The sequence below is a fragment of the Macaca fascicularis genome, chromosome 12 (genome assembly GCF_037993035.2).
Source record: "Macaca fascicularis isolate 582-1 chromosome 12, T2T-MFA8v1.1".
NCBI classification, from domain to species: domain Eukaryota; kingdom Metazoa; phylum Chordata; class Mammalia; order Primates; family Cercopithecidae; genus Macaca; species Macaca fascicularis.
Genome location: NC_088386.1, coordinates 50543304 through 50568338, shown reverse-complemented (window position 1 = coordinate 50568338; position 25035 = coordinate 50543304). Strand labels below are relative to the sequence as shown.

Below are 25035 nucleotides of genomic sequence, written 5' to 3'. Positions count from 1 at the left end.
AAAAAAAAAAACTTCCATTAATGCTGCGGAAAGTGATATTTTAAATAATTTGTTGCCATTTCAAAACTCCAATATTATCCTCACTTTAGCAATGCATGTACTGAAATTGGTGTGATACAGAGATTAGCATGGCTCCTGTGCATGGATGACACACAAATTTGTGAAGCATTCCATATTTTTAATCCAGTCAAATGATTCAAGATAAAATGGCCATATTAAGAAAGAATCAAACTGATATGATAGGGCTGAAGAACCCACTACAAGAATTTCAAAACACAATCAAATGTATTAACAGCAGAATAGACCAAGCTGAGAAAAGAATCTTAGAGTGCAAGGGCCAGTTTTTCAAATTAATTTAGTCAGGCAAAAATAATGAAAAAAATTAAAAAGAATAAACAAACCTCTGAGAAATATGGGATTATGTAAAGAGGGTAAACCTATGACTCGTTGGCATCTCTGATGGAGAAGGAAGGCATGTAAGCAACTTGAAAAACATATTTGAGGATATTGTCCATGAATTTTTTCCCAACCTTGCTAGAGAGGTTAACATTTGAATTTAGGAAATTCAGAGAACCTCTGCAAGGTACAATACAAGATGACCATCCTCAAGACACAGAAACATCAAATTCTCTAAAGTCATTAAAAAGAAAATATATTAAAGGCAGCTAGAGAAAAGGGACAGGTCATCTACACAGGTAACTTCATCAAGCTAACGGCAGGACTTTCAGCAGAAACCCTACAATCCAGAAGAGATTGGGGACATACATTCAGTATACTTAAGAAAAGAAATTCCAACCAAGAATTTTATATCAAGTCAAACTAAGCTTCATAAGTGAAGGAGAAATAAAATCTTTGTCAGACAAGCAAACGATTAAGGAATTTGTTACCACCACATCTGCCTTACATGAGGTTCTTAAGGGAATGCTAAACATGGAAATGAAAAGTCACTACCAGCCACCATAAAAACACATTTAAGTTCATAGAATATTGACACCGTTAAGAAACTCCACAATTAAGCCTACATAACAACCAGCTAACAACACAATGATGAAATCAAATCCATATACATTAATATTAACCTTGAACATTAATGAACTATATGCTCACTTGAAATGCACAGAGTGGCAAGTTGCATAAAGAAGAAAGACCAAGTATATGCTATTGTCAAGTGACCCATCTCACACACAATAACACCTGTAGGCTCAAAGTAAAGTGATGGAGAAAGATCTATCAAGCAAATTAAAACCAAAAAAGAGCAAGGGTTGCTATTCTTATTTCAGACTAAACAGATTTTAAATAAACAATAATCAAAAAGAACAAAAAATGATAAACATTTCAATTACATAATGATAATTACATAATGATAAACATTTCAATTCAACAAGAAGACTTAACTATCCCAAATATATAAGCACCCAACAGTGGTGCATCCAGATTTATCAAACAAATTCACAGACACCTACAAAAAAAACTTAGATAACCACACAATAATAGTGGGAGACTTCAACACCTCACTGACAGTATTATAAATATCATCAAGGCACAAAACTAACAAAGATATTTGGGGACCTAAACACTTGATGAAATAGATCTAACAGATATATAGATACATGTTATATAAATATATATTATATATACAGAATATAATATATATTATATATAATATATATTATATTTATATAGAATGCTTCCCCCATCAACCACAGAAAATACATTCTTCTTATCTGCACATGTCACATACTCTAAAATTGACCACATGCTCAGCTATAAAAAAATTTCACGAAATTAAAGAAACTCAAAGTTATACCATCCGCATTCTTGGACCACAGTATAATAAAAAATAAAAATACCAAGAAGATCTCTCAAAATCATACAATTACATAAAAATGAAACAAGCTGCTCTGAAATGACTTTTGGGAAAACAGTGAAATTGAAGCAGAAAACAAGAAATTCTTTGAAACTAATATAAACAAAGATACAACATAGCAGAATCTCTGGGACACAGCTAAAGCCACGTAAAGAGGAAAATCTATAGTACTAAAAGTGCACATCACAAAGTTAGATTTGTTAATTTCAAATTAACAAACTAACATCACACCTAGAGGAACTAGAAAGACAAGAGCAAACCAACCCGAAAGCTAGCAGAAGAGAAAAAATAACCAAAATTAGAGCTGAACTGAATGAAATTGAGAAGGAAAAAAACAATAAAAGATCAAGAAAACCATAAATTGGTTTTTTGAAAGCATAAATAAGATTGATAGATCATTAACTAGACTAACAAATGAAAAGAGAGAAGAACCAAATAAACACAATCCAAAATGAGAAAGGAGACATTACCACTGAACCCACAGAAATACGAAAACATTCCAGGACTAGTATGAACACTTTCACACACACCAATGAGAAAAACACAAAATAAGAAATGAATAATTTGCTGGAAGCACACAAATTCCCAAAATTGAACCAGGAAGTAACTGAATCCCTGAACTGACCAATAACTTGTTCTGAAATTGAACTCATAACAAAAAACTATCAACCAGAAAAACCCCTGGACCAGAAAAAGTCACAGCTGAATTCTGCCACATGTATAAAGAACAGATGGGACCAATCCTACTGAAACTTTTCCAAAAACTCTAGGAGAGACTCCTCCCTAAACTAAATCTAAAGCCAGCATCAATCTGACAGAAAATCCAGGCAGACACACAACAAGAAAAGTAAACTTCAGACTAGTATTCCTGATGAACACAGATGTAAAAATCTTCAACAAAATCCCAGCAAACCAAATCCAGCAACACATCAAAAAGCTGATCCACCACAATCAAGTAGGCTTTATTCCTGTGATGCAAGGATTTTTCAACATACACCAATTAATGGATGTAATTTGTTACATAAACAAAACCACATGATCATCTCAACATACACAGAAAAAGGTTTGGATAAAATTCAACATTCCCTCATTTTAAAAACTCTCAGCAACCTTGGTACCCAAGGAATATACCTCAAAATTATAAAAGCCATCTATGACAGAACTATAGCCAACATAATACTGAAAGAGTAAAAGCTGGAAGCATTTCCCTTGGAAACTGGAAAAAGACAAGGATGCCCACTCTCACCACTTCTATTCAACATAGTACTGTGAGACCTAGTCAGAGCAATCAGGCAAGAGAAGGAAAGAAAGACATCCAAATGGGAAGAGAGAAAGTCAAACTATTTCTCTTTGCAGACAGTATGAATCTGTACCTAGAAAATTCCATGATCTCTGCCCAAAGGCTCCTAGATCTGATAAAAAAAACTTTAGCAAAGTTTCAGGATACAAAAGCAATGCACAAGAATCAGTAGCATTTCAATAGCCTTGAAAAGAATCAAATAACTGGGAACAGAGGTAACCGTGAAGGTGAAAGATCTCTACAACGATAGTTACAATGCACTGCTAAATGAAATAAGAGATGACAGAAACAAATGGAAAATACTCCATCCTCCTGGATAGAAAGAATCAGTATTTTTACAATGACCATACTACCCAGACAATTTACAGATTTAATGCTATTTTTATCGAACTACCAATGACATTAATTTTTTAAACATTTCAGTAGTTGTTGGGGTACAGGTGGAATTTGGTTATGTGAATGAATTGTATAGTGGTGAAGTCTGAGATTTTAGTGTACCTATCACCCAAGTAGTGTACATTGTACCTAATATGTAGTTTTTTAATCCTTCACCCCTTCCCCACCCTCCTCCTTCTGAGTATGCATCCAAGTTGCTGCAAAAAAAAATTCATTCTTTCTTATGACTGAATAGTATTATATGGTGTATATATATCATATTTTATTTATCCATTCATTGTCCAATGGTTTTTTTCAGATAATTAGAAAAAAAGTATTCTAAAATTCATATGGGACCAAAAAGACTCCAAATAACAAAAGTAATCTTAAGCAACAGAACAAAGCTGGTGGCATCACACTATTTAACTTCAAGCTATATTATAAGGCTGCAGTAATCAGAACAGCATAGTGCTGGTACAAAAATAGCCACATAGACCAACTGAATAGATTAGAGAACCCAGAAATAAAGCCAAGCACCTACAGTCATATGATTATTGACAAAGCTGATAATAACAAGTAATGGTGAAAGGACTTCCTATTCAATAAGTGATGCTGTAATAATAGGTTAGCTACATATAGAAGAATAAAACTGGACACCATTCTTTTACCATATACAAAAAACAACTCAAGATGGACTGAAGATTTAAATGTAAAACCTAAAACTATAAAAACCCTAGAAGAAAATCTAAGAAATAGCATTCCGGACATTGGACCTGGCAAAGATTTCATGACAAAGATTCCTGAAGCAATTACAATAAAAACAAAAATTGATACCGAGGACCAAATAAAACTAAAGAGCTTTGGCAAGACAAGAGAAACTATCAAGAAAATAAACAGAATACCTAAAAATGCGAGAAAACATTTGCGAACTATGCATCTGACAATGGTCTAATATCCAGAATACATAAGGAACTTAAACATATCAACAAGCAAAAAACATATAACCCCATTAAGAAATGAGCAAAGGTATAACTCCCAATGCAATCCCTTTGCTCATTTCTTAATGGGGTTATATGTTTTTTGCTTGTTGATATGTTTAAGTTGAGTTGATGGGTGCAGCACAGCAACATGGCACAAGTATACATATGTAACAAACCTGCACGTTATGCACATGTACCCTAGAACTTAAAGTATGATAATAATAAAAAATAAAAAATAAATAAATTAAAAAAAAGAAAGCAAAAAAAAAAAAAAAGAAATGAGCAAAGGACATGTACAGACAATTCTCAATAAAAGACATACATGTGATCAATAAGCATATGGAAAATGCTTACCATCATTAACCATTAGAGAAATGCAAATCAAAACCACAATAAGACACCCTCTCACATCAGTCAGAATGACTAATATTAAGAAGATAAAAAATAACAGATATTGATGAGGTTACAGAGAAAAAGGAACAGTTATACACTGCTGGTGGGAATGTAAATTATTTCAGCCACTGTGGAAAGCAGTTTGGAGATTTCTCAAATAACTTAAAACATAACTACCATTCAACCAAGCAATTCCATTACTGAACATATACCTAAAGGAATATAAATCATTCTATCATAAAGATACAGGCATACATGTATTTGTCACAGCACTATTCACAATAAAAAAGATAGGCTATCCTCCTAAGTGCCCATTGATGGTAGACTGGATAAAGAAAATGTGGTATATATACAACATAGAATACTATGCTAGCATAGAAAGAACAAAATCATGGCCTTTGCAACAGTATGGATGGATTGGAGGCCATTATCCTAAACAAATTAAGACAGGAACAGAAAAACAAATGGACAGAAAGAAGGGAACAATAAACACCAGGGCCTACTTGAGAGTGGAGGGTGACACAGCTGGTGCTCCACCAGTTTGTATAAGCAGTGACATTGGAAAGTAGAGTATTTTGCCCATAAAATAACTTGTAAATATTCACAGACATTTGGTGATCATTCTCAGAAAATTTTTAAAAATAACACTTTAATACAACTTTTATTCCATGGGACACAGCATCTGCAAGCACGAACTCATCATATTGACACATGGTACTGTCCTGGAGTTGTAATGAAGATGTACTCGATGACAAGTACCAAATAATTGATTATTGACATCTTTTGCCATTGAATTAATTTACCTTGAAACAGATCATTTATTAAAGAAATAAGAAAAAATATATTATTTGGATTTCCTTCCTTAATTCTAGTAACCACCCAAAGCTGACAAGCTTAATATTACTTTTTCTAATATTATGTGGCATCGTATATTTTATGATCATTTGTCCTACTGTTAGAAAACAATGGTCTCTTTTCCTTCTTTAATGATTTTTTTTAGCATTAAAATGACAACACAGTATAGAGTTTTTAGAATTTTTCCTAGTATCTTGGAAGTATGTTATATTTTGCCAATTTTATCAGCATTCTTCATTGTAAAATAGTTCATTAAATGTAACATTTTCCTTCTTCATTAGAACAAAAATAATGTTGGCAGATCAGACACATTGATGACTGTTATTTGTGGAAAATACTTAAAATCCAGTTTGAAATATATAACTGAATAATGTTGATGCATATTATTTGTAGTTAAAATAAGAAATATGTAGCAAATAAGAAATAATTATTTTAGAATATTAATAGTCTTTTATAAACACGGATTGACACAAATATACTATACTGGTATCTAAAAGCTCTCAAACAGTTTTGCAATGAGTGGTATGATTTCTAATATGTTCAACTATTCGTGGCAAATTTGGAACCAACTAGACTACAATAACTTCTCATTTTACCTGTTAGGTTTATTTCTAGAACATTCAGTGTCATTAAAGCCAGGGGGAAAAAGTATTTTTGTGTGAATTTACATTTTAAAAAATAACTTTTAAATAACTGTTTATGTGTGTGTATATATATATATAAAATATATATTTGTATTTATCAAGGCATTTGAAAGATAAGTGGTATGTGAAATCATTGCTTCCTGTTAAAAGCTGTGCTACACATAGCAGAATGCCTTGTTTCTGTAGCACTAACCAATTAAATACTAGCATTACCGTCTTATTATTGAAACAGAAAAGGCTCCCAAATTTATATAATGTCCCTTAGGAATTGCGCTGCCCCAGTGAGAGTCAGGACCTTGAACCTTTGGCCTCTTAATCGATCCTGTGTGCTGCCTGAAGCTCCATATTGATCGTGTCACCACTCTGCTTAATATACGTAAAATAAACTGCAAATTCCAATATCCTGCATCATCTTGCTCCAAACCCAACTCAGAATTTGTCTCTGTCAAGATACATTACCTCAATGCTTCCATTCATGAAGAACTCTTACATATTTGAACTCATACTTTTTCTTTTATGTAGCATTTATACCGTTCTACACTTTACTTCTGGTATGTGTATCTCTGCTTTTATTTTTACATCATGTGGATTTGATATAGATGAATTGTTAGTTATAATTGATGTGTTCAGAAATTTTAGTCACGAGAAATAAATAACATAAATAAAATTATTCTATGCTGTAAATGTTATTCATATACTTACCTCCAAAAATAGAATAATATTAAGGTGTTAAGAAAACATTCTCTCATTAAAATCTTTTAGGAATACAGTTCATTCTAAAGCTCAAATAACAAGACGAAAAGTATAAAAATCCTTTTCAGATATTCAATTGCGTTTGATTATTAGCAATTTAATGAATAAATTTGCTTTGTTCTCAAATCATTTTTAATTAGAGAGTCATATTCTCACTGACTTCTTAAATTTTTCACTGCATTTCTCCTGGTTCAAAAGTGACAAGAAAGGGATTTATGGCCAATAAGAAAAAACAAAGCCTTTCAGAATGAGGCTGTCCCTATATGTTTGCAGCTGAATCAAAATGATCTATAACTTTCAATGGGACCAATTTGCTACAAAGAGTCTGCAAGATTCTTTAAATGACAAAGAAGCCAGAAGTCACAGTCCCAGCTGTTCAGGGCACAACGTGAGTAAGTCACAGTGAATTGGATCCATAAAAACATTTATTTTTAAAGCGATCTACCATGGAAATGTGAACTCAGCTAAAGAGACTTGTTAAATTTGCTCAATCCCAGAGGCTTTAATATTAAACAAAAATGTGTTCTTCATGTTATATATAAGTCTTTGGACTAACAACAAAAATATACCCAGCTTTATATTTATTAAAGAAAAATATAAATGAATAAGGAATTGGGGAACTGAGAGAAATGCTAATAGATACAAAAGGGGAAAAATTGTACTTAGCAAGTTGCAGATAAAATAAGGAAAACCAAATTTTTACAGCTGGAGAGTAAATAAGTCAACAAGACAGGTTATTCCCTTCCAGGATAATTACCAATTGGGAAAACTGGGCCTAGCATAGAATGACTTGGGATTATACAAAAATACACAAAACTAAAGTTTTGATTCATCTCTGCCACTTGTTAGCTAAGTGACCTTGTTCAAATTATTTAATTTTTGTGGGACTTAGTTTCACCTCATTTCTTCTTAGTTTCTTTATTTGAAAATGTTATTGGTCTTTAACATAATCTGCCTATTATTAGAAATTTAAAGCCAATTTATAGTCTATATTAACACAAAGTTTCATGTTTGAATTGCTTTGATAACTGTTCTTCCTTTAATAAGGCTGGGCACGGTGGCCTATGCCTGTAATCCCAGCACTTTGGGAGGCCGAGGAGGGCAGATCACAAGTTCAGGGGATTGAGGCCATCCTGGCCAACATGGTTAAACCCTGTCTCTACTAAAAATACAAAAATTAGCTGGGCGTGGTGGGACGTGCCATGCCCCACCCAGCTACTTGGGAGGCTGAAGCAGGAGAATCGCTTGAACCCGTCACAGGGAGGTTGCAGTGAGCCGAGATCACACCACTACACTCCAGCCTGGTGACACAGTGAGACTCGGTCTCAAATAAATAAATAAATAAATAAAATCCTTTCACTGAAAATATCTTTGTATATCACATGCCTTGGTTTGCCACTTGAGACTAGTGTACATCTGACACACTATTTTGTTTTATTTTATTTTTTCTTTAACTTTTATTTTCAGTTCTGGGGTACACCTGCAGGATGTGAGGGTTTGTTACACAGGTCAATGTGTGCCATGGTGGTTTGTTGCACAGATCATCCCATCACCTTGGTATTAAGCACAGCATCCATTAGCTATTCTTCCTGGTGCTCTCCCTCCTGCTACCCCTCCTCAGACAGTCCCCAGAGTGCATTGTTCCCCACCATGTGTCCATGTGTTCTCACCATTCAGCTCCCACTTATAAGTGAGAACAGCGGTGACACACTGTTTTAAAGAGTAACATGATTTATTTCATTTGCACCTGTGCATGGCATTTTGGCTGAAGTATTTGCTAAGGATTCCTAGATAGTCCTAATGACTTTTTCAGGTTTTCTTACCCATTTGGTACAAGGAAAGTTCATTTACACACTAAGGCACTTATGCCATGTTCATCCTGGGTTCACAGAGAAAGTAAACCACAACCATAAGTCTAGATTTGAAGTCACCCTAGTCCCTCCCTCAAATTACAGGGAGTGTTGAGAGTCCAAGATACTCTGCAGTCAGCCCATACTAACTGCCGTAAAAAGCACACATGTGACTACATTGTATAAATTCATATTAAAACTATTTTTGCCTGAATAAAGGATATAACCGTCTCTATAAAGTAGTATAAGAAATTGTTACCTATATAACCGTAGCAAATTAATTTTTTTTCTGTTCATCATGAACAAAACCAAATTTTATATATGCATATATATGTGAGGGTATGTTTGTATATACGTGTGTGTGTATATATATATATATGCATATACATATACAATTTTCTAGTGTTAATTACATATTAATATATATTTCAGGTGAAAGTAAAAATGTCAAAAAGAAATACTGAGGAACTGTAACTTCAGCGATAATATTTATATTGTGCTGACATAAGCCTCCCATCAAAAAACCCTATAAAATTTAATAAAATATGTGACATATATTTTTAGGCCTTCAAAAAAGTATATTCAACACTGCAAGTCCTAAAAGAAGAAAAGCTCATGGTTTTCCTACTGATTTCAGTAGTTCTCTACCTGAGAATAATTTCCCAATTATGACTCATTGAGTTGAAATCCAACAGATCATGGCATCCCCTCTAAGATGCCAAAGAACAAAAGAGCAACAACAACAACAGCAACAAAAACCTGAAGAGATAACAAAGAAAGGCCTGGGATGGAGTTTCATATTGGAGTCCATATGGGACTAGCTGGGAGTCCATGGCTAAGAGCTGAGCTGCCTGTCATCAGGTTGTGATTACCTGAAACTTACCAGAAAGCTGTTTCAACAAGGTTCAGAACAGAACACAGATGCTTGAAATTAAACAGCACTGATGCACTTTGGAGATTTGGCCTAAATGAAGTCGAGAAATGTTATTAATGCCTTATTAACACTTGAACATCCAGCTGAGGTACCACAAAAGCCATAGAAGTAAAGACCTACCTAGACTAAGGTTTATTCAAGACCTGTTGAAACAAAGCTCTGACATGATCTGCATGAGAGTATAGCCATGAAGTCGTGTTTCAAAGAGTAGCCAAGAAAGACATGACCACTCAAATAATGTTGTATCATAGCTGGGATCCTGGAGTGGAAGAAGGTTAGAAACAAACTAAGAAAATCTGAATAAACTGTGTACTTTTAAATTAAAAACAATGTATCAATATTGGCTCATTAATTGTGACAACTGTGCCCTACTAATGAATGTAAGTTGATAATAATGGAACTGGTTGTGCAATACATGGGTGCTCTGCACTATTTTCACAAGTTCTCTGTAAATCTGAAATTATTCTAAATTTTTAAGCACTATGTAATACCACTGCACAACCTATATAATGGTTAAAATCACTGCAAATGCCATTTGGCAGGACAGGAGATTGAGGCTCAAAATACATTGAGGGGACCTGTCAAAGGACACAGAGCTAGTAAATAAGTATTGGGGCTGGTGGTAGGCCGACAATGTGGGGCCTGAGTGCTTTTCACTCTGCAGCCTGATTCTGCAAATTTGTAGAAACTAAGTCCAGGAAATGACAGTCAATGATGAACTGCCCCAGGCAGCAAGTATAAAATGATAGGACTCCACTTATGAACAGGATTTAATAATCCTTCCTTACTCCTAGTTTTCAGTGTTTAATAAAATTGCCATAACTTTCTTCAAACATTTGCTTGCTTGATCAAGAAAGAAACCTTTTCTATTGGAAGTAATCCAATTACTATTAATTCGTTTTCTTAAAAAGCAAGAGGAATGAAACTATTCAAGAGCATTTAGAGAACAACAGGAACAATATGAAGATTACTCTAAATTTACAGTCAGTTTATTAGACTCTAAACTTAATATATATGTTTTCTGTATACAAAATGAGATTTGCTTATTGGGATACTCGCCTGTATAGACTGACTCTTGGGAGAAGACTGTGTAAACTTTTCTCTCTCTCTTTTTTTCAGGTTCTGTGATGTATTTGCCTGAGGCAAATTGCACATATCCACTTTTATTCCAGTAAAGCCAAACATCATCTTAAAACGTTAAATGCAAATACTCCCCCAAAGAATGTTAAATCAATGTAGAATCCCTGAGTTTATAGTTATTATAGCTGTGGATCTCATGAATCTTTTAATTATGTCTTCTGGATTGCTAAGAATATGCAGTCCTGTGACGTTTAGTAATGTAATATAGGAAAATGTTTTGTACGCAGTATAATGCTGTATCCCAAATCCTTAGGGCTTTTTCCCTTGGGGAGTTGTACTTCCTCTGGATGTTTCTCGGTATAGTTTTCTGCTGTTGTTAAATTAGCCATCAGTCTTTTTGGTGTTTACATACATCCCTTCCCTGTTTTGTACCTTAACCAATGTGGGGCAAACCCATGCTCCCTGTGGGTAACCCAAACACATCTTACACGAGTCAGCTATCCGTAGTAGAAATTTGTTAAAGAAAGTAGATTTTGGATTATTTTTGCTCTCCCAGCCTTTCACACACCCCCTTCTCTTTTGGGAGAAATAATATTGAGATGTTGCATCTTCAATTTTCAGGCAATATCCTTCAGTGAAGCTCACTCCAGCACAAGATCCCAAGGAGAGTCACGTGGGCTCATCTATGCCAAGCTTAATATTCCATCTCTGATCGCCTGATCCATTGCAGACTAATCAAGTCAGAGGTAACGGATCTGTAAGGTGGATCTTGGAGGGACTACTAGAGGCCTAAATTAAGCCATATCTGGGAAGCAAGCTCAAGCTCTTGATTTTTCAGTTTATATGACCTAATGAATTTTTTTGACTGAAGCCACTTTGGATGGGAGTTGTGATGTTTGCAATTAGAAAATTACTATCAGATACAATGTAGGCAAAGGGAAAAGGAATACGGGGAACTGATGAACATGGAATAAATAGATAGCCCTACTTATAAAACATCATCACAACTGTGAAAAATCTCAGAACTTACCTTCTACCTTCTTTCTGGCTTCTCACCATATTTCTGGCTCCTCTTTATTCTATCACATTTCATCACGTTCTACCCTCTCTCCAGGAATCCCTCTCTGTCTTCCTCTGTAACTGACTAGTACAACTACACACTGGGCTTCATTTATTATGCAGATAAACTATAATTTTTTAGGAATTGGTCAGTTAATTTTTAATTTTTTAAAATTTAGTGTACATGCTCATGGTATAAAATTAGAAAGGCACTGAAAGGTACACAACTGAAAGAATGTTTTCCCATCACTACTGTCTCCCACTTTTCCAATTTTCCTCCCTAGAGATATACATGGCTACCAACTTACAAGAAGAAATTCAAGAACATTTTTGAAATATTGTATGGGTTTTTAAAGAGACTCAATAGATTACACTTTTACAGATAATTTTGAAGAAGAATAATTGCTTTTGTTATTTATTATTATATCATTATGCAAGGAATATAGATAATAATTAGATATATAATTTTATCCTTCTTAGAGAATTACATAGTAATTACCTTTTCTGTTTGTGCTCAAATTTATTTCTTAAAAGGGATGAATAAGTGTGCATGACTGAAATAAAATAGAAATAATGACTCTATATCCCTCAGTTATTTTATGTATTATTATAAAGTTTATACCAAAGGGATAAAATCAGAATATTTGTATAGTAAATAATATTAAACATATTTTGAATTATGCAGATAAAATGTCCACTTAAAGCTAATTAATTGTCTAAAGATCAACATCCTACTTTTCTTTTTATAATTGTATATCATAAAATTAAACACTAATTAGTCACTATCTCATTAGAATTTTTCAACCGTGATTTCAAAATTAAACCAACTGTAAAGTACTACCTCATATATCAAAAAAAGTAGAATGCCACTGAAATGTTATAGTATCATATTTACTTTCATTAGATTCCTGTTATTGGAGATCAGCATTACCCTGGTTCAGTTGTCTCCATCCAGGCTCTGTATACATCCAAGAGGCACATATTCATATATAATCCTTGTAGAATCTAATTATTTTGCCCTGATTCTCATGTAGTGCTTTTCACTACTTTTGATTATCTGTGAAACACATGAAAATAGAATCAAATTTGTTTTTTGTAACAAGTTACCAACATTATTAAGCTAGGCCAGTCAGTTTTATCTTTTCATTATTTTGTAGCATAAAGTTGTTTGAAGGAATATACATGTTCTGACTCTAATTTAGAGGCTGTGCATCCTAAATCCTGGAAACTAGAAAAATTTCTAGTTATCACTGTGCCTGAATTTATAACACTTTAAAAACATTTATCCATACTTGGAAGTATGAAGTTACCTCTAGGGCTTGAAAAATCCCCCCAATTTGTCTGAATTCTTTTTTCTACTTATACATGATGAAGAGAGACATTTTGGCAATGCTGAGTTAGATTTCCCAATTGTCATTTAGCTATACTTCTTTGCATTATCATTCCATTGATTGCCTCAAGGGATTACTGTGAATTAATTTAACTTATAACAATCTAATTAACATTGTATTTTTAAATGAAATATAGGAATCTTGCAACACTATAGTTTCATTTATTTCCTCATCCTTTACACTATTCTTTTTGTATATATTGTTTCTACATACATTAAAAACCACTACCATGTTTTTATGAAAAATTAGTTCATATATACATGTATTTTTAGAGAAATTAAAAGCAGAAAGGAAAGATTATATAGTCTTTTGTATTTACACATATACTTATCAGTTTCGTTCCTTCATTCCTTCTTGTGGATATGCATTAAAATATGGTTTCACTTCCCCTGGGATTAAACAAATCCCTTTGGCCTTTGGCCAACACAGGTCTGCTACTGATAAATTTTCTCTGTTTTTTTTTTTTTTCAATATGAAAACCTTTCTTATCTTATCTTGAATTATGAAAGACAGCTTTTCAGTCACAGGGCTGAAATTGTTAAAAACCAAATGACTAAGAAGATCTGAATTACAACACAAGTAGAACTTCCAGTCTCATAAAGTGTCCATTGTTAAAGTGAGGTCATTGATTGGGAGCAAATGGGATCCTATAAATTGGGGTAAAGACACAAAAGAAGACCCCATGAACACCTAAGTACTAATGAGTCTTCTTTGCCAGTAGAAGAGGTATCCCTACCGCAAGTGAAAGTGACCTCCTCATTTATCAGAGGTATTGGCCTTTCCAGTCCCAACAGAAGTGGCTTCCATATCCCCAGTGAGTGATAGCTCCTTCCCACACTCTGCAGTATCAGCCTTTCCATCTCAGTATGAAGAGATTAACCCTACACTGACTGAGGAAACTATCATGGCCTCCTGGAGGCACTTACCATGCAAGACTGCTGATTCTTTTCAGGACCCATACCCACCCACCACCTCTCTTTGCTTCTAGACCTATAACTTTACTCAACTACCAGCGGACCTATAAAGACAAGGTTCAATATGTGACCCATTAGGAAGTGAATTACACTAAAAAATAACTACTTCATGTTTTTAATTTATGCACACAAAAACCAGAGGACATATGTAGAAATGGATACTAAAGGTAAGGAACAGTGGTGGAAGAAACACAAAGTTGGATCAGGATGAATTTATTGGCATGGGTTCACTAAGTGGAGAATCTGTGTTCAATGATGAAGTTCAGGGAGTTAGAAAGAGTTCTAACCATTTGTTTAGTTGATTAGATGAAACATGGACTAAAATGTGGCCTATAGTGAGTAAACTGGAAATGCTGGATTTGTAGAGTCAAAACAGCAGTTTGAATAGTCTGACTTACACAGGCTTATGGTGTTGGCTATTTGGTCATGGTTGTTCCTAGAAGCGAAATAGATAAGAAGGATGCTAAATTCTTTATCTATATGAGCAGAAAAGCTCTAGGTCAAGTGAACAAAAATCTGACCTAAATCATTAAAACAGAGTGTCTTAGTCCCTTTATGCTGCTATAACAGAATACCACAAACTGGGTAATTTATAAACAACAGAAATTTATTTCTCACAGTTCTGGAGGCAGAGAAGCCTAAGATAAAGGCATCAAAGAAACTGGTGTCTGTTGAGAGCCTGATCTCGACTTCCAAGATTGCACCTTGTTGTTGCGTCCTCTGGAGGGGACAAATGCCTTGTCCTTACAGGATGGAGAGTGGAAGAGCAAGAGAGTGCTCCCTTCAATCTTGAGCCTTTTTATAAGGCACTAATTCATTCAAAGAGGGAGGAGCCATCGTGACTTAATCACCTCCCACAGGCCCTATCTCTTAATACCACCACAATGGGAATTAAGTTTGAACGCATTAATTTTGGAAAGCACATTCAGATCACAACATAGGGTCATGGCTCAGCTCCTCAATGTATTCCAAGACTTGAGCCACTTTATCTACCCCCAAATCCCTAGGATAAAGGGGAGTTCAGCACTGCTTAGGAGAGTCCTCAGTACATTACCAAAAATGTATACTACTATTTCTCTCAACCTTCCCTAAAGGAACATATTGTCTTTTCCCAGGTAACTGTATATTGTGGAAAAAAGAAATAATTAGAACTTTTGAGGGTATCTGGACATTGGCTCTTAATGGTCAGTAATTCCAGGACAACCAAAACAATACTTTGGCCCACCAATCAGAACAGGTCTTGTGGAGGTCAGGTGATTAATGGAATTTTAGCTTGGGTACTTTTCACAGCAGGTACAGTAGGTCCCCAAACCCATCTGTGGTTATTTCTCCAATTCAGGAATGCAGAACTGGAATAAGCATACATACAGCTTGCATAATCCCCATACTGGTTACCTTGCAGAGCAATTCTCTGGATGGCATTGGACCTACCCAATCCTCCCTGCCTTTCTTGTTTATAGTTATCAAGAATGACTGTAGAATGTCCTGGGAGTTCAATATCCTGAGATAGAAAGGTAATGCTTGAAACAGCCCAGGCCTTGTTTCTGTCTCTTCTAGGGAATATAGTATACTGAGTTAGGGAGGAACTGCCTAGAAAAGCCCAGATTTTGTTCCTTTCTATCTTGGAAGCAGGATGTCCTTCAGATTTTTAACCCAGTGTGTCATGTGGTCCCTGAGCTATATAACCCAGGATGGACTGCCTTTTTGGGTGCAAGTGTGATACATGCAGTCGAGACTCCATCTCTGTCTTCCCCCTTGCCACAGCTTTCTTGAGCCTTGAGGAAATAGCTCTCAATAAATCCTAGGTTTCTTTTGTCACTTGCTGCCTATCTGTAAGTAATAAATTCACATTATGTAACTTGTTGTATATGAGTGTGTTCTGTCTCACCAGACTCAGAAAAGTTTATAACCAGTGTGCAGTAAATCTGTGTCACATTCCTGGCCTGTGGAGTGAGGATTATTATGCTAGGAAAGGCCAAGTTAAAGCCATTAGAACCACTTCTACTTAGAAAAATAGTAAATCAAAATGGAATATTTTATTTCTAGAAGAATTTCAGAAATTAGGGCCACTATCAAAGACTTGAAAAATGCAAGCTTGATGACTCCTAGCCCATTCCCCATTCAACTCTTCTATTTGGCCCATGCAGAAGACAGATGGCTCTTGGAGAATGATGGTGAATTAACATAAGCTTAATTGCATAGTGACTCGAATTGCAGTTGCTGTACCAGATGGGGTTTCATTGCTTGAGCAAATAAACACATCCCTTGGTACCTGGTGTGCAGTCATTGATGTAGCAAATGACATTTTCTCCATACCTATTCATAAGGCAACCAGAAACAGTTTGCTTTAGCTGGCAAGGCCACAGTACACCTTCAGTGTCCTGGCACATAATTTTATCAACTCTTCAGTCCTTTGCCATCATTTTGCTTACAGGATTCTTGATCACCTTCTCCTTTCATAACATGTCCCCCTGGTTCACTGCATTGATTATATTATGCTGACTGGACTTAATGAGCAAGAAGTAACAACTACTCTAGACTTATTAGTAAGACATTGGCAAGGCACAGGATAGTAAATAACTCTAACTAAAATTCAGAGGACTTCTGACTCAGTGAAATTTTCAGGACTGCAGTGGTGTGTGGCATATTGAGATATTGCATCTATGGTGGAGGATAAGTTGTTGCACCTAGCTTCATCCACAACCAAGAAAAAGACACAAGGCATAGTGAGCCTCTCTGGATTTGAAGAGGAACGTAATTCTCATTTGGGAGTGTTACTCCAGCCCATTTACCAAGTCACCCAAGAAGCTGCTAAATTTGAGTGGGGTCTAGAGCAAGAAAACGTCTTCAATAGGTTTGTGTTTCTATGCAACCTGCTCTGCCACTTTAGCCATATGATTCAGTAGATGCAATGGTACATGAAGTGTCAGCTGAAGACAGGGATTGGATAGGTGAATAAAAGTACAGGCTTTTACGATTCTGGAGCAAAGCCCTGTTATCCTCCACAGGTAACTACTCTCCCTTTGAGGAAGCTCTCTTGGCTTTCTAATGAACCTTAGTATAGACTCATACTTATGGGCCACCAAGTTACTGTGTGACCTGAGTTACTTATCATGAACTGGGTGTTACCTGACCCACCAAGCCACAGAATGGGACATGCACAGCAATACTCACTATGAAATAGAAGTAATATAGATATGATAAGTCTTGAACAGGCCTTAAAGTAGTACACGCAAGTTAAATGAATTGGTGGCCCAAATGGCCATAACCCCTACTACTGCTACACTGCCTTTTCTCTCCCAGCCTGCAACTTTAACTTCATGAAGAGTCCCCAGCAATCAATTAACATAGGAAGAGAATATCAAGCCTGGTTTATAATTAGTTCTGTGTAATATACAGGCACCATTCAAAAGTGGACACCTGAAGTACTGCAGCACCTTTCTGGGACATTCCTGAAGTACAGATGTAAAGATAAATTTGCTCAGTAGGCAGAACTTTCAGCAGTTCAGAGCTGGTTTTGCACTTCCTTGGAAGGAGAAATGGCCAGATGTGTGATTATATATCAATTTATGTGATGTAGTCAATGGTTTGGCAAGATGGTCAGGGACTTAAGAGGAACATGATTTAAAAATTATTCCAAAGTCCTTTGAAAGAAGCAGCAGGCAGCAGCCTACATCATGAACCAGGTGGAAAACTTCCCACAGGAAACAGTGAACTTATTCACACACCCAGAATATTACTACAACAACAGGCATCTGAGAAAGCCATCACATAAAGATTCTTTGTAACCAAGGAACTCGTACACAGCCTTCACCACTGAAAGCACTCAAAGCCAAATGTAGGTGACAATAAACTATAAACATTAAGACCACATTCTCAAAGGGAAAAATAATTAAAAAATAAAATCCAATCAAATAAAAAATAACTTCAAAAATAATTAGAAGAAATAGTACACACAAATGAAAAGGAACCAGGAAAGTAATTCTGGCAATATAAATAAAATAGGATCCTACAACACCCCTGAAAGATCACACTAACTCTCCATCAGTGGATCCAAACCAAGATGAAATATTTAAAATGCCAGATAAAGAATTCAAAAGATTAATTATTAAGTTACTCAACGAGATCCAAAAGAAAGATAGAAAAAACAACATAAAGAAATTTTAAAAAGTATATATATGGAAGTTTTTCTGAAGGGTTAGATATTTTAAAGAAAAACCTATGAGAACTTCTGGAAATTAAAGACACATTTAAGGCAGTACAAATTGCAGTGGAAAGTTTTAACAATAGACTAGGCTGAGGAGAAGAAAAAATTTCAGAGCTCTAAGACAAGGCTTTCAAATTAACCCAATCAATCAGACAAAAATAAAAAATAAAGGAAATAAATATAGTGTCCAAGAAATATGGGATCATGTAAAATGGCCAAATCTAAGAATCATAGGTGTTTCTATGGGAGAAGAAACAGCAAAAAGTTTGCAAAACCTGCGAGGGAATAATTGAGGAAAACTTCCCTGGTCTTGCTAGAGATTTAGATATCCAAATTCAAGAAGCTAAATGCCTCCTGGGAGATTCATTGCAAAAAGGGCATCACCGAGACACAGTCATCAGGCTATCTAAAGTCAATGTGAAGGAAAGAATTCTAACAGTGAGACAAAAACATCAAGTAACCTATAAAGAAAAACCTATCAGACCAACACCATACTTCTCAACAGAAATCTTACAAGTGAGAAGAAATTGGGATCCTATTTTTAGTCTTTTTAAAAAGAATAACCGTAAACCAAGAATTTGGTATCTAGCAAAACTAGGTTTCATAAATGAAGGAGAAGTAAAGTCTTTCTCAGGAAAGCAAAAACTGGTATTTGTCAATATTAGGCCAGCCTTACAAGAAATGCTAAAACAAACAAAAGCTTAAAACTGAAACAAAAGGTTGATATACACAGAATAGGGTACACTTGAAAGCATAAAATTCATAGGGCTTATAAAACAGTAACACAATGAAGAAAACAAAGTCACTAGATAGCAGCATAATGACTGGAACAGTACCTCATATCTCAATATTAACATTGTAACTGATAAAAATGTTCCACTTAAAAGATATGGGTTAGCAGAATGGAGAAAAAATTACAAACCAAATATTTGTTGTCTTCAGTAGACATGCCTAACATAGTCTTATAGATTCAAGGTACAGGGGTAAAGAAAAGATATTTCATTCAAAAGGAAAGCAAATGTGAGCATGACTAACCATTCTTACATTAGATAAACATACTTTAAAGCAACAACCTTAAAAAAATGAAGAAGGTTGTTGTATAATGATAAGAGTATCAATTCAACAAAAAGATATAACAATCCTAAATATATATGCACCTATCCCTGAAGCTCCCAGATGTATAAAGCAATTACTACTAGACTTAGAACAGAGATAGACAACAACACAGTAAAAATGAGGAACCTCAGCACTCCGCTGATAGCACTAAACAGGTTATTAAGGCAGAAAATCAACAAAGAAACATTAGATTTAAACTGCACTCTTAAACAAATGGACGTAACATATATTTATAGAAGATTTTAACCAAGAAGAGCAGAATATACCTTCTTATCATCAGCACCTGGAACATTCTCCGAGATAGACTATATAATAGTCCAGAAAACAAGTCTCAATAGATGTTTAAAAATCAAAATCATATCAAATATCTCCTTGGACTACTATGGAATTAAAACAGAAATCAACTACAAAAGGAACCCTTAAAGCTATACAAATACATGGAAATGAAACAATCTGCTCCTGAATGATTTTTGGGTCAACAATGAAATCGAAATGAAAATTTAAAATTTTTTTGAAATGGTCAACAATGACACAAGTTATTGATACCTTTGAGTTACAGCAAAAGCAGTGCTAAGAGAAAAGTTTATAGCATTAAACACCAAAAAGTCTGAAAGATCACAAATTAACAAACTGAGACCACAAATCAAGGAACTAGAGAAACAAGAGCCAATCAAACACAAAGCTAGAAGAAGGAAAGAAATATCAAAGATCAGAGCAGAACTAAATAAATCTGAAACAACAAAACTGCAAAAGATCAATGAAACAAGAAGGTGCATCTTTGAAAAGAAACAAAATTGATAAATCACTAGTTAGATCAACCAAGAAAAGAAGAAAGATTAAATAACCTTAATTAGAAATAAAAATGGAGGCATTACAACTGACACCACAAAAATACAGAAGATTTTTTTTTTTTTTTTTTTTTTGAGACGGAGTCTCACGCTGTTGCCCAGGCTGGAGTGCAGTGGCGCGATCTCGGCTCACTGCAAGCTCCGCCTCCCAGGTTCCCGCCATTCTCCTGCCTCAGCCTCCTGAGTAGCTGGGACTACAGGCGCCCGCCACCGCGCCCGGCTAATTTTTTGTATTTTTAGTAGAGACGGGGTTTCACTGTGGTCTCGATCTCCTGACCTTGTGATCCGCCCGCCTCGGCCTCCCAAAGTGCTGGGATTACAGGCTTGAGCCACCGCGCCCGGCCTAAAAATACAGAAGATTATTCAAGAGTACTATAAACACTTCTGTGCACACAAACTAGAAAATTTAGAAGAAATGGATAAAATTACTGGAAACACACAACCCTAGCTTGAATCAGGAAGCAATATAAATCCGAAACAGACCAATAATAACTGGTTAAATTAAATCATGAATTTAAAAAATTGCCAACACAAAAAGCCCAGGGTCAGATGGAGTCACAGTCAAATTCTTCCAGAGATTCCAGAGGAATTGGTACCAATCTACTGAAACTATTTCAACAAAGGCACTATCACCGAATCTAGAAACAACAGAAAAACAAACAAACAAACAAAGAAAAGAAAAAAGCTCATGAACATAGATGCAAAAAATCATCACAAAATGCAAGGAAACCAAATCTAACAACTCAGGAAAACAAATTCACCATAATTAATTGAATTTCATCCCAGGGATGAAGGGATAGTTCAACATATACAAGTCAATAAATGTGATACATCACATAAGCAGAATTTATAATAAAAACAAGACTGGGTGTAGTGGCTCACGCCTGTAATCCCAGCACGTTGGGAGGCTGAGGCGGGCGGATCACAAGATCAGAAGATAGAAACCATCCTGGCTAACACAGTGAAATCCCTTCTCTATTAAAAATACAAAAAAGTAGCTGGGCATGGTGGCGGGCGCCTGTAGTCCAAGCTACTCGAGAGGCTGAGGCAGGAGAATTGTGTGAACCCAGGAGGCGGAGCTTGCAGTGAGCCAAAATCGCACCACTGCACTCCAGTCTGGGTGACAGAGCAAGATCTGTCTCATTAAAAAAACAAACAAACAAACAAACACACACAAAAACAAAACAAAAAAAAAAAACCACCACGTGACTGTCACATTAAATGCAAAAGCATTTGATAGGATCAAGCATCCCTTTATGATAAAAATTCTCACCAAACTAGGCATAGAAGGAACATATCTCAAAATAATAAAAGCCATATATGAAAAACACATAAGCAACATAATTCTGAAAGGGGAAAAAATTTAAAACATTCCCCCTAAGAACTGGAACAAGACAAAGATGCCCACTTTCACCACTTCTATTCACCATGTTACTGGAAGCCCTAGCCAGAGCAAGCAGGCAAGAGAAAGAAATAAAGATATCTAAATTGTAAAATAGGAAGCAAAAGTATTTCTGTTTGCCAATGATATACTCTTATACCTAGAAAACCCTAAGAACTCTTCCAAAAGACTCCTAGATATGACAAATAGATTCAATAACGTCTCAGGTTACAAAATTAATGCACACAAATCAATAGCACTGCTATACATTAACAATGACCAAGTTATGAATCAGATCAAGAACTCATTCCCCTTTAAAGTAGCTGCCAAAAAATGATATAATACCTAGAATATACTTAACCAAGGAGGTGAAAGATCTTTACAAGAACTACAAAATACTGCTGAAAGAAATAATGGATGATACAAACAATTGGAAATACATGTTATGCCCATGGATTGGAGGAATCTGTGTCATGAAAATAACCATGGTGCCCAAGGCAATCTACAGATTCAATGCAATTCTTGTGAAAATACCAACATTATTTTTCACAAAATTCGAGAAAAACAACTCTAAAATTGATATGGAACCAAAAAGAAGCCCAGATAGCCAAAGCAATCCTAAGCAAAAATAACAAATCTGGAGGCATCATATTACCTGACTTCAAATTATACTACAAGGCTATAGTAACCAAAAACATCATGGTACTAATATAAAAACAGATACACAGAACAATGGAACAGAATAGAGAACCCCAAAATAAAGCAAAATATGTCCAACTGATCTTCCACAAAGCATACAAAAATATAAATTGGGGAAAAAACAACCTATTTGATAAATGGTCCTGGGAAAAATGGTTAGCCAGATGTAAAAGGATGAAACTGGATCCCTGCCTTTTGCTATATATCACTATATATGAAAATTAACTGAAGATAGATTAAAGACTTAAAAAATAAAGACCTGAAACCATAAAAATTCTAGAAGAAAATCTAGGAAATACTTTCTGAGTCTTGGCTGAGGCAAATAATTTATGAATAAGACCCCAAAAGTGAATGTAACAAAAACAAAAATAAAAATAAATAAATTGGACCTAGTGAAACTGAAAAGCTTCTGCGCAGCAAAATAAATATTTATCAGAGTAAATACACAATATGCAGCATGGGAGAAAATACTTGCAAGTTTTGTATCCAACAAAGGTCTCATATCCAAAAATCTACAAGGAACCCAAATAAACCAGCAAGAAAAAATCCCTGATAAACCCATTAAATAATGTGCAAACGAAATGAATAGACATTTCTCAAAATAGATATTTTTCATATATAAATGACCAATGAACATCGGAAAAAATGTTCAACATCAGTAATCATCAGACAGATGCAAATTAAAACCACAGTGAGATACTACCTTACCCCAGCCAGAATGGCCGTAGACCATAATTAAAATGTCAATGAACAATAGATTTTGGTGTGGATATGGTTGAAAAGGAACACTTATCCATTGCTGGTAGACGTGTAAACTAGTACAGCCTCCATGGAAAATAGTATGGAGATTTCTCCAAGAACTAAAAGTAGATGTACCATTCGGTCCAGCAATCCTACTGCTAAGCAAAGAATTCACTATATCAAAGGAAAAGAAGTCACCATGTCAAAAAAAAAAAAAAAAAAAAAAAAAAAACCACCTGCATCCATATGTTTATTGCAGCACAATTCACAATTGCAAAGATACAGAATTAACCTAAGTGCCCATCAACCCATGACTGGATAAAGAAAATGTATATATGTGTGCGCGCGCGCGCGCGTGTGTGTGTGTGTATAAAATATATATGCAAATATATATGTGTGTGTGTATATATGTGTGTATACACATACACATGGAATACTACTCAGTCATAAAAAAAGAATGAATAACGTCTTTTGCAGGAATTTAGATGGGACTGGGATACATTATCCTAAGTGAAGTAACGAAGGAATTGAAAATCAAATACTGCATGTTCTTAGTTATAAGTGGGAGCTAAGCTATGGATTTGCAATGGCGTACATAATGGTATAATGGACATTGGAGACTCAGAATGGGGGAAGTAGGGAGGGTAGTAGGAATGAAAAACTACCTATTGGGTACAAGGTATGCTACTTGGGTGCACTAAAATCTCAGACTTCACCCCTATAAAATTCATCCATGTAACAAATAACCTCTTATATCTTTAAAGCTAGTGAAATTAAAAACTTAAACAGATTAGTGACAAAGAAATTTGGGGAAGAGATACACACATAGACTTATCTGAGTGGATGAAGGATGCTAGTGAAGGATAATCCTCTCAATGAGCAGAGCTTTGAGCAGTACACTTGGTTGTTCACTTTGTTTAGAAAGATAAATGACCTGACACACAAATATATTTTGATTCATGGGCCATGGACAACGGTTGGCTGGATGACAAGGAATTACAAAAAACAGGATTGGAAAAGTGTTGACAAATAAATTTGGAAAAGAGGTATATGATACACCTCTCTGAATAAGCAAAAAGCAAAGATATTTGTGTACATGTGAAGACTTACCAAAGAGTGGACTCAAAAGAGGAAAATTTTAATAATTACATAGACAAAATGACTCATCCTATGGATAACAGTTATCCTCTTTCCCTAGCCACTGCTTTTACCATTCAATGGGCTCATGAACAGTGTCATGGTGAGAGAGACAGAGGATAGGCACAGGCAAAGCAACATGAACTTCCACTCATCAAGGCAGATCTGGCTATGGCCATCATGGAGTGCACAATCTGCCAGCAGCAGAGAGCAACACTGAGTCCCCAAAATGGCACGATTCTTTGGGATCATCAGCCAGCTACCTGGTGGCAGGTTGATTACATTGAACCACTTCCATCATGAAAGGAGAAACATTTTGTTTTCATTGGAATAGACAGTTACTCTGGATATGTCTTCTCTACATGCAACACTTCAGCCAAAACTACCATCTGTGGACTTACAGAATGCCTGCCTTATCCACTGTCTTAGTATTCCACGCAGCATTGTTTGT

General features: G+C 35.3%; 1 long non-coding RNA gene and 1 pseudogene across 3 annotated transcripts in view; both read left to right on the top strand.

Annotated features, from left to right (window-relative positions):
* Positions 1-25035, top strand: part of LOC135966535 (uncharacterized) — a 211077-nt gene that overhangs the window by 93499 nt on the left and 92543 nt on the right. For all 3 annotated transcript variants that reach the window (XR_010579877.1, XR_010579876.1, XR_012420945.1), the window contains exon 2: positions 11653-11777. This is a non-coding gene — a long non-coding RNA (uncharacterized lncRNA). The remainder of the gene's footprint in view (positions 1-11652; positions 11778-25035) is intronic.
* LOC123568113 (U6 spliceosomal RNA) lies at positions 81-180 on the top strand (annotated as a pseudogene).